Raw genomic sequence first — 12,304 nt, 5'->3', positions numbered from 1 at the left:
TAGGAACCACCAAACGCAGCAATGCCCAAACACAGGCATGTAGCCGGGGGGGGGGGGGGCGCTCGGGGGGCTTCAGCCCCCCCCCCCGAAATCTCATGGTGGTTCACGAAAAGCCCTTACTGGTGCATTAATTAAACTGTTATGTTTATTCATATCATGATCTGATCACCATACTCAATATATCCCATATGCATGGGGGTATTGGGGTAATGATACAAAAGGTTTGCTAGGGTAGACCCTCTTTCACTCAGACTCAGCCCCCCCCCCGAAACTCAGCCCCCCCGAAACCCCCCCTGAAAAAAATTCAGCCCCCCCCCCCCTGAAACGAAATCCTGGCTACGGGCCTGCCCAAACACGAATCAAGGAACATGAAAGGCACTACAGACTACTTCAACCAGAGAAGTGAGCTATAGCAGAGCACCTGATGAACCAACCTGGACACTGCATATTATTTGAGAACACAGAAATGCTGGACCACTCTCACAACCACCATGTCAGACTACACAGAGAAGCCACTGAAATCCACAAGCACATGGACAGTTTCAACAGAAAGGAGGAAACCATGAAAATGAACAAAATCTGGCTACCAGTATTAAAAAAAACTCTAAAATTACAACAGCAAAACAACAGAGAGGAAACATTCTGGGACATCTAGTCACCTCTCAACAAAAGATTGCCCCAGGCACTGCCAGGCCATCAAATGCTAATCAAGGTGGTCAGTTGAGACATTCACATCTAGCTCCAGCAGGCAAGAGTCCTTTGTCTCACCCTGGTCATTCCACAGATATATAAACCCTTTTTCCTAGTTCCAACAGACCTCACTACCTCTGAGGATGCTTGCCATAGATGCAGGCGAAACGTCAGGAGAGAATGCCTCTAGAACATGGCCATATAGCCCAATAAAACCTACAACAACCCAGTGATTCCAGCCAGGAAATCCTTCCACAATACAATCTAGGATCAGATTCTGGGATATAGGGGCAGTGTGGAAGGGGCCTAAGAAACTAGAGCCAATGTGGTACATCCAATGCAATTTTTTGAATCAGTGCCCCAAATAACCATAGAAACAGGCATAAAACCAAGAACACACACACATTATTTTTAGCTGGGCTGGGTATTCTTGGTAGGGCCAGCCCTCTCATTAAACACTGTACTGTTGAACCCAGAACAGACCATGCTGTGTGTGCACACATTACAATTCGCTGGATAACGGAAGAGCTTCCCATAACACTTCCCCACCAAATATCTACTGCTGGTATTGAGTGCATAATGGATGTTGTTCCTGTCACCAGTGCTGAGCCAAGATTCAATTGCCATTCTATTGCCTTTTGTAAATCTTGTCCTCTGCCTCAGGCACCAAAAACGTTTGGGCCAGCCCTGATTCCTAGCATGGCAAGTCGAGAACAGTTGTACTTCTGGCATTTCCACATCAACACTATTGCTCATTGCTAGGATATTTTTTTCTTCTGATTGTCAATAGCTTATTTAAGGCAATAAATAAATAAACAACCCGGAAGCCCATAAACACTAATGTTCATATTTCAGCACACTAGGTCCTCAGCTGGCACCACCAGTCATGATAGCTCTGTTGGAGTCAGTGGTCCCATGCCAGTTACTCCAGCTGAGGGCCTGGTCTCATAAATCTTTGAAATATTTCATGACTTCTTTATGAGTGTTCCAGAATGAAACAGTATATCACATTAAAAAAAGAAAAGAACTGTAATTCACAGAAATAAATGCAAACTGCAACATGCTGTAGTTGATGATACTTGAAATAGTTGCAGGTTATTTCCAGAAAGAACATACAAATGTGTGTCCTTTGTCATAAAAATTGTCTCTACTTCAAGGTGTTTCTTTCTATCACCTTTTTTGCCTTACATTATCTTTTTTCATGGAGACTGAAGTTATAATTGCCTAAATGAGATGACTATTGGTACAATTGAAAGATGGGAAATAACAACATGTTATGTTAGTTTGTTGAAGGTTTTGAATACGAAAAGGAAATAACTCTACATTTCCCTTTGAACATGATAAAACCTATACATGGTAGATTTTTTGTGGTACGACAAATAATTTAATTTTATTGCCCTTTGCCATTATCTCCAATTACTGATCAGAGACTGGAGACAAGGAGTGCCAAGGTCAGGCAATAAAATGAGCTTGAAACTGCAGCCGTGGGGCTTTCTCACAATTACAACACTATGATTCCACTATTATGGCATCCTATGGAGTCCCAGGATTGGTAGTATGTTGGCGTGCTAAAATTCTGGCTCAGAATTCTAAACTGTGCTCCCTAAACTACAAATCCCAGCAAGGACTAGGATGAAAGTGTGACAATTGAAAGTATTGTCGAAGGCTTTCATGGCCGGAATCACTCAGTTCTTGTGGGTTTTTTCGGGCTATATGGCCATGTTCTAGAGGCATTTCTCCTGACGTTTCGCCTGCATCTATGGCAAGCATCCTCAGAGGTCTGCTGGAGCTGGGAAAAAGGGGTTTATATATCTGTGGAATGACCAGGGTGAGACAAAAGGCTTTTGTGAGTTGGGCTAGGTGTGAATCTTTTCAACTGACCACCTTGATTAGCATACAATGGGCTGACAGTGCCTGGAGCAAACTCTTCTTGAAAGGTGATTAGATGTCCCTGCCTGTTTTTCTCTCTGCTGTTTTAATTTTAGAATTTTTTAATACTGGTAAGTGTGTGACAGTTAATGTGAATTCATATAAATATAATTGTGTAGTTTGAAAGAACCACTGGAAAGTTTTACATAAGAATTGTGGTGTACAGATTGGCAAGATTTTCCTTTTTTTAAAAAAAAAACTGTCATTCTATGCGCTGATATTAACCCAAGGACCAGAAGCAGCATATCTCAGTATATTGGCACTGGAGTTTCTAGGGAAAGCTTGCTAACCAGGGAAACAGGATGCTGGACATTCTTCTAACCTTGAAGGCATCTACATATGTTATTGGGTTCTTTTTACCCTAGGAAGCTGCATAGTAATGAAAACAGTACAATTTAAACATGGTTATTTGTTAAAGTTAGCAACTTTTGCATGCTTGTCCTTTTTGCTAATTTACATGTTTGCTGATGTCCTGTTCTTCCCACTCTCTTTCAGCATCACTGTAAAAGTGTGCCTTCTCTGTTCTCCATTAGACCATATGTTTAATTAACCACAAGTCATCATTATAAGCAATCACTCATGGCTGCTTATACATCATCCTAAGTGAAGGACAACTGTGGACACTCATATTTGCATATTCATGTTAACACATTTAGAAATAACTGCAGTAAAAAGAAATGCAATGAGGAAGACAGGGAGCAGGACTGGATTCCTATTATTTGATCCCAAGTAGAACACACCCATTGAACCAATGGCTGCACGGCATGACAATACTGTAAGTCTCATGGATGCAATTCCCGCTGGAATGAAGAAATTACCCACAAATGAATCATATGTCTACTCAGGCTTCTGTCTAAATGCTAGGTGGTGATAAACAACTTCAGAGCTCCTTTGTACCTATTTCTCTGGTGATCCCATTCTGGTGATGGAGCAGGAGAGCTCTTCAAATAGAAAATGCATTCAAACAGAGGGCTGTCTTCTGTAAAATAAGTTACATGGTCTTTCTGTATCTTCTTCATCCAGCCCTTCATCTGTCCATTCCCCCTTCACATGGGGGCATCAGGGTCTGTCTCTACCGCCATCAGATGAGGACAAAGGCCAAAAACCATGGGTAGCTCCATCAGAGCTACCCAAAAGTTGTTTTCCTTACTGTGGTTGGTAAGAAAATGACTTGCAATGCTTCATCATCACTTCGGCCATCAATGTGGCAGGGCCACAGCCTGCATCATGTGATGGCATTCAGCAGGATCCATGGTCAAAATGAAGTAAGGGGGCAAAAAAGCCCCAAAGGGGATGAGGTACTATGTCATTATTTTTTGCCTGAAATCAGCATGGGGCTGCAAATTATGACCCATCTTTTAGAGGACACTGGATGAGCATTTAAATGCACACCTATAGCCAAATAGATTTGTAAACCTTTCTTGCGTGATCTAGATATGTAAGCATATTAGAAGCACATACCAACAAACAAAAATGATACTATTGCAGGAGAGGAGGCATGTATGTGCCTTCAAGTTTCCTGATGTCCTCGTGAATTTCATAGGATTTTCTTAGACCAGTTCCTTCCTTTGAAAACTATAGCATACGGCAGCAGATATTCATTGGCGGTCCAAGTACTAACCAGGTCTGATCCTTCTTGGTGCCTTCAGATTATGCAATACACACTGCTGAAGATCTAGCTCAAAGAGGAGAAGGTGAGAGAACAAAATCAGGATGGAATGGGGAATGAAAGCTAAAAGGAGAAAGACAATAGGTTGAAGCAAAGGATAATTCTTACAGAACAAGGGCTATGCTTGCAAACATTCCCCAGAGCATTGTGCTTGGAAAAGCTAAAATCCAAACCCCCAATGGAAGTCTCTTCATTGATTTTCTAGTTGTCTTTGTAAGAGCCCTTTAAGCATTACATGGATGGAAAATGCATTCAGGGCCAGAGCTCTTCAGCGCTAATTAATGGCATTATTTTAATGCTTCCAAATGTATACATTAAAAGCACAATCCTTGTGCTCTTACTATCTCTTCACAAAGGGATCCAAATAAGAATGAAGCAATTTTTTTCATTTCCTAGACTCATAAAAAGATACATCCGTTTTTTTGTGCTTTCTCCTATTATTACAATAATTACAGACAGGAAAGGAAGGAAGTTGGTTTTTTAAAAAAAAACATGTGTGTATGTGTGTGTAGAGAGAGAGAGAGAGAGAAGGGCATGGTTATCACAAAAATTAATCAACACTGTTACTGCTTTGGGACCAATCCACCAATCCTCCTTCATTTGTTTCAACGTGACTATCGAAAAATAAATGAACGTTGCCCTACGGTGGTGCTTATCGGATTACGCATTCAGTCTTTCATTCCCCCTCTCAGTGTATCACTTATTAATAACTTTCCTTTGGGCAACATGTTTGTTAATAATGCGTAGCCTGTTTTCATTTCTGCATAGTGTACTTTGCATCTATAATACAACATCAATCTCACAAACCAAGGCACTGGTTTTATTTCACATGCAATGGCAAAAGAGTATCCCAGATATTTTTTTATTTCTAAATCTTTGCCAGCTCTCACTTCTCAGCCTGGTATTGCTAAAAAGTCAAGAAATGGCAACCACAATCATTTGAAGGGTTTATATTGTTTTGGAAAATTAGCACATCTTTGCAGTACCGAGCAGGCAAACATTGAACACTGCTTGATCAATAGCTAGCATCGCCAGAGGTCCTATATACTCTCCAGCAACAGCTCACAATAAAGCGTTGCTATAGGCTATGGAACTAGAAATATAAAATGGTGAATGACAGTAATAATTCATGCATCTTGGGATGTATAAAACCAACAGTATGTCAATAGCTGAGGTACGCTCTGCAGAAAATATGCAGGATTCAGACGCAATAGAAACATCTATTATACAGCCAAGCAAATATTTCATTGTGAAATACATCCTTTCCTTATTTGTTACAGTTTATACATTCATTCACTCACCCACTCACACTCACAAACACATACTTTTTCAGCTGCACAAATTAGACTTTGTCATTCCGATATGCAACCAGAAACAAAACGATGTGGACAGGGAAAGAAACTGATTCAGTGCTCCAAGGAGGAACAGCACACATTACTTATCGAACAAAAGTGCATCAAACATTTATACAATAGAAAGCAGAAGTGGCAAGACTGGTCAACAAGGCACATATAAAATATTTGGAATTCATGGTGCATTCTGGTACAAAAATATAGCCACTTATCATTCTACTGTTGTCCTCCTCTTCAGCACTGTGGGAGCAAAACCATTTTGCCCAATCATTTGGTGAAATGGTTAAATAAAACACAACATATCTATTTTTATTTTGTTTATAAAATGTTCAGTACATATGTAAGCCAACCACACACCCTCCCCATAGTTAGTTATGGGTTTCACGAGCAAGAATGACATGTTAATATTTGAACAGATGAATTTACATTATAGACTTGAATTGTGTGTTCCAGAATCCCCGGTCCAACATGGCACTGTTCTAACAGGTCAGTCCTGCTCTGGAAGTACAGACAAATATCTTTCCTGGCTATGGTACCTAGGAATCTTCTAAATAGAGGGGTCAAAAAACTGAACACTAGAATAGTCAGAATTTAGGTTTAGTTCACTTTTATCAAACTTTACAAGCAGTTAAAGTCTTGTATTATATTTGGTATGAAAACAATTTGGGATTTGATCTCAGAATGGTGAAAATTGGGACTGATATCTGTGTCCATCCAGACCAGGGATTTGGGTGACTAATGCTTAAAAGTCTGAGTTTACTTTCATGGGACTTCAAAAAGATTAGTGGTGCATTAAGCCTTTTTTTCTTTGAGTGGTTCCACATTTTTAATAGCTACAACAAGGTCCTCCGTGTGGGTAGGAATACCTGCTGAATTTGGCCAGTTGACATATTTTCCTTTGTTTTTGAAGACTTTACCAAAAGTTGCAAAATTCTTCTAGTTTAGGATGGAAACAATAGCGATCCAATACCATCAAATAAGGGGAACTAATTAAACATGGGACTTTTTTTACACATATGTCATGCACATGCCGATATGCAGGGACTCATCCCTCAGCCAAAATGGTGAAGGGGAGGTCTGCAGATATTTAAATGAGGCTGTAGAAGACATTGTGAAAGTGTTAAGTTTTACTTGATGTAACCATTACATATGATGAAACATTAAACCATCTCATCACCTGTCAGATCCTCAGTAGAATATTTTTGTTGTTATCTTGACTTATGGCAACTCTATCACTAAGGGCTTGTCTACACAAATTAAAAAATGTAGCCATCTCAAGACCAGCTTCCAGTCTACACAACATACAGCAACTTCTGGTAGGTATCTCAGGTTTTTTGCTCTTAACCCAATTTTGCTTTGGATTTTACACTTTTGGCGCCCCACTGGAAGTCATCCAACATCATGGAGACTAGGACGCGGAACAATGGCTTCAAACTACAAGAGAGGAGATTCCATCTGAACATTAGGAAGAATTTCCTGACTGTGAGAGCTGTTCAGCAGTGGAACTCTCTGCCCCGGAGTGTGGTGGAGGCTCCTTCTTTGGAAGCTTTTAAGCAGAGGCTGGATGGCCATTTATCAGGGGTGATTTGAATGCAATATTCTTGCTGTTTGGCAGGGGGTTGGACTGGATGGCCCATGAGGTCTCTTCCAACTCTTTGATTCTATGATTCTATCTAATGGGCAGCGTGGGGCTCCACAAGTGAACTGGGGCAAAAGGGCACTTTTTTGCCCAGTTTCATAAGGCTACCAGTCAATTGCCTGAGCGATGAATTTATTTCAAAATAGAAACTTTTTGCTCATTTGCTCTGTTGGATGGCTGATTACAATGTCAGTTAAATATATATCACAAGTTTAAAATATATCACTATGGAAGAGTTTTAAAACAACATACTTTCAGTATTTATGCTTCTGAAAGTGTATGTGTTTCAGAATGTATGAGAGGGAATGTGTGTGTGTTATATGCATATTCAAGAGTGTATGCGTGCACAAATATAAATATATCATTTGCTTTGAAAAATAGTCAACACAACCAATAATCTATTTCCTTTTGTCTTTCATACTAACTGTGATACCCAGTGGTAGATGTCAGTTCTCTTTCTAATGGGGAATGGCATATAGGGGGGGGGGGGGGGGGCAAGTGGCAATAAAGTATTATGTCTCTTCCTTCAAAAACCACTATCTCTTACACCTCTCAATATCTACAGCTGGCTGGACGCTGCAACACAAGGTTTGCAAACATTTGTCTGAATTCCAAATTGCTCTTCAGCTCAGTGGTGCTTTTGCTTCTTTTCATTTCCTATTCACAAAAAGTTCACACAAATACATTCATGTTTATGCTCACTGGTTTGCTGACTTTCTGTTGCGTATAAAAATATCTGTATTCCCATATAGGTAGGGTAGGGGAAGGGAGAATGACAACATTAAGTAATCATCCTATACAGTCACTGGGAATAGATGCATGACTGCAATCTTCTAAAATTAAATAAAAATATTTGCTGAACAGGGAGAAGGAGAGGGGAAAAAGAAGAAAACACTATATTGTGTTCTTCTTCCACATAGTATCATTGAAATATTTTGGACACCTATTTAAAAAGCTATGAATCAATTTTCTTAAAGGTGTGATGCCTTTAAGATATTTTAGACTATAACCACAATCATCCCTGACTGTTGGCAGTGCTCACTTGGATGAATGAAATTATAATCTATTTGGAGTAAACTGCACCAGAAAAGGCCTCAAAGATGAACAACCAAAAAAGGAAGTGTTATTTTACAATGCCCAGATCTGCAGTCTTCAGAATGTAGTTCCTTAACACCTGCAGAGTGTTAGTCTGGATCTACACTGTCATATAATATCCAGATTATCTGATTTGAACTGGATTTATGGCAGTTCTGGATTATCTGCTTTAATAATCTGGATTCTATGGCAGTGAAGATCCAGTCTCAAACAAGTGATCCTTCTGTTTTAGCCATTGTCATGGGAGGATTCTGGGAGTTGTAGTGCAAAAAGTCAACTATCAGATTTTTTCAGTATTCTGTAAAACTTCTGTAAAAATGTTAAGGTTGGCATCCTAGGTTTGGAAGAATTTTGACAATACTTTAAATTGCTTAATCAAGAAACAATGTATTGCAAATAATTACAATGCGCATTTGCAATGGCAGATTAAGACTTTGAAAAATATAGAAGGGAAATAAAATTTTATATCTACTACTATGGAGAAAGTTAAAAGACAGGAAGCCTTTAAAAATCCATAGGGGTTTTTACATGGCACTTGGGACCAAATATGAATTGTGCAGGTATGCGGTTCTCAAAAGTTCCTTTTTTTTTTTGAGGGGTTTCCACAAGAGAAGAGATGTTCAGCAAATTAGTGCCCATTATGATTGGAGAATTTATCCTGAAATCCTATTGGCATAGCAAGCAGTTGCTTCAGATCTTTAGGAAAGTAAACATGAGATGTTTCTTTTCAGGGCCATACAAGATACACCTGTATGGCCTTGATTTGTGTCCTAAACTATCCCGCTGTCCAGATGAATGTGGTTCCACTATGAGAAGCCTCAAAACCAGTCTGGAAAAAGGACTCTTAATGAACTACAACTCTCATAATCCAGTTGTTACATTGGGTGGCAGTCTGAAAAATGAATGTTTCCAAACTCTGAATAGTCTCAATCTAATCAGCTGTTGTACCTGAAACAAAGGGATGCGGGGGGGGGGGGGGATCATTCTCTTCTTTGCCTCAGGCAACAAAATATGTTAAGATGTCCCCAAGTGGTACAATGACTTCAATTTTCACATGTAAACACTGGTGTCTATATGTTCAGTGTCCTCTTTTTTGAACACAAGAGATTTCTGTCTCTTGGACACCAAACATTCACTAGCTGCTTTGGGCCACAGATTTCCCCAAGGTTTCTTCTATGTTTTCCCCATCCCATCCTTCAGAAGAGACAGGGCATGGTCTTCAAAGGGAGCACTTCCATTAAAAGAAAACTCTTCTTCCATTATTTCCCTCTGCTTATTGTTAAGAGCAGCAAAGGAAGATGAAATGTATTATTCATTGCTTCTACTCATAAAAATCAATACCTATCAAAATACAAATACAATTCAGAGAAAATGGCACTTGTTGAGCACAAATCCTAATAATGGATATGGTTTCCCAAACAATTTCTTAAATTATTTATCCAGGAGATGGGTACTTACATATCCCAGAGTGTATATTACATGCCTCCCATCACTGTGAGTCCCAATGTAAAATGCTAAGCAATTCTCTCTGGTGTCGAACATCAAGGAGCTTATGTGCTATCAATACACATCAATCATCACCCAAATTCCATTGTATTGTTAACATCTACCAAGAGATGTAGAAAGCCACCATGCAAAAATGCATGCATTTGAGTGAAGGATTCAGACTGAGCTGCTAGAAATCAATTAAAAATATAATAGCAAGTTTGATGGAAGCAGGGTTGCTATCATCACTAGAAAAATACAATGAACATCATGCATTATTAATCTGTTGTGAGGCACTTTTGATATGAGGAGTGTCTTAAAAACTTTTCATCTGTTCGCCATCTCAACGGTGGCTTTTAGTACACCATCCTTTCCTCCATTTTACACAGAAATTGTTAAAATAACAGGATTGCTCAAGGATACTCAGTGACTGTACAGCTCTCAAACAGGAGTCCAAAAGAGCTCAATTTAGCTGTATGTTCTTTGCACACTACTCACCTGCAGTCCTCTGTTTGGGGAAAACTATATCGCATGACTGTTTAGCACCCAGAGGGAGGACTAGATGAGGACTGGGAAACACCAAGAGATCCCTCATTCTCCAAAAGAGTGCCTGGTGCTGCCCAAATATGCAGCATTTGAAGAAAATTACTTGTCTGCATTGTCTCCCAGAATCCTCCAGCCAAAATAATGTAGTGTATTCACTAATTACCATATATACTCATGTATAAATCAAGAACAGGTTTGGGAGCCAGACCTACTGATTTTAATATGATCCGTGGATAAGTCAAGGATCATGCCATGGAGAGGCATGGCACTCTCCATGGTACCAATGCTGCTTCAAGGGGGCAGCCACCATTTCCCCACCAGGAGAGAGTAGAGAGGGCTGGTGCTTCTTTTATGTTCTCCCTAGATGGACTAAGCTCTCACCTTTCATCACTCAGAGAAGGGTATATTTCTTTATTTTATTTTATTTCTTTTTTTTTTTATAAGGGTCAAGGTACAGTTCTCACATTAACTCATGGATAACTGAATCCATTTTTTTTTTTGGGTTGAATTTTTGACTTAAATTTCTAGACTTACATATGGGCATACAGGGTAATGCCTCCATTTCAGACTTTGTACATATATGCTTAAACAGATACATAGGCAGAAAAAAATGAAATGAAAAGCAAAGATACAGATTGGTGGATGTCTGGCTCAAGAGCAATACATTTGAAAAAGATCTTGGAGTCCTTGTGGACAACAAATTAAACATGAGCCAACAATGTGATGGTGCAGCTACATGGGATTTTGGCCTGCATAAGTAAGAGTATAGTGTCTAGATCCAGGGAAGTCATGCTACCCCTCTATTCTGCTTTGATTTGACCACACCTGGAATACTATGTCCAATTCTGGGCACCACGATTGAAGAGAGATATTGACAAACTGGAATGTGTCCAGAGGAGCACTACTAAAATGATCAAGGGTATGAAGAACAAGCCCTGTGAGGAGTGCCTTAAAGAGCTGGGCATGTTTAGCATGCAGAAGAGAAGACTGAAGGGAGACATGATAGCAATGTATCAATATGTGAGGAGAAGTCATAGGGAAGAGGGAGCAAGCTTGTTTTCTGCCGCCCTGGAGACTAGGACATGGAACAATGGCTTCAAATTACAGGAACATTAGGAAGAACTTCCTGACTGTGAGAGCTGTTCAGCTGTGGAACTCTCTGCCCCGGACCATGGTGGAGGCTCCTTCTTTGGAGGCTTTTAAGTAAAAGCTGGATGGCCATCTTTTGGGTATGCTTTGAACATGATTTTCCTGCTTCTTGGCAGGGGGGTTGGACTGGATGGCCCACGAGGTCTCTTCCAACTCTATGATTCTATCATTTATGATACTAATGGGAGTTGTAGAGAACTTGAGTGTTGGATTATAGAGCCATAAATATCACTATGTTGGGAGAGACCAGAGAATCTCTGGGCCCATGATTACAGTCAACTAGATGCTTTTAGGAGAGCACAAGTAAGGAATGGTGGAAAATAAAGAGACATCTTGTGTGTTCCGCCATCTGGTATTTAAAGATTTCACCATAAATATGACTAATATGATTACTGTTTCACACACACACACACACACACAGACATAAAATGACAGAGTTTAAAGTTCAAAACTAAATGCATCTCTTTCTCCAAGGATAGACTTGTACACTGAATCCTTCTGTGTGTATCAGGCTGAGTTATTAACGGTCACATTTGTGCACAGACACTTTGCATTCATTTATATGATAACTGAAATAACTAAGAATATTTTTTTCTCATTATTTAACCCCTTTTTCTTGTGTCCATATGTGTTCACTTTTGTGTGTGTGTGTGTGTGTACAACTTTTCAGCTAAGATATCATGACATATATAACAAAAGATTCTGATTTGTTTTTCATGCAGAAGACTAACGCAGTTCATTTGCAAAGTG

Source organism: Anolis sagrei, chromosome 4 (assembly GCF_037176765.1).
Source record: "Anolis sagrei isolate rAnoSag1 chromosome 4, rAnoSag1.mat, whole genome shotgun sequence".
Taxonomy (NCBI): Eukaryota; Metazoa; Chordata; class Lepidosauria; order Squamata; family Dactyloidae; genus Anolis; species Anolis sagrei.
This window is presented reverse-complemented; position numbering follows the sequence as displayed.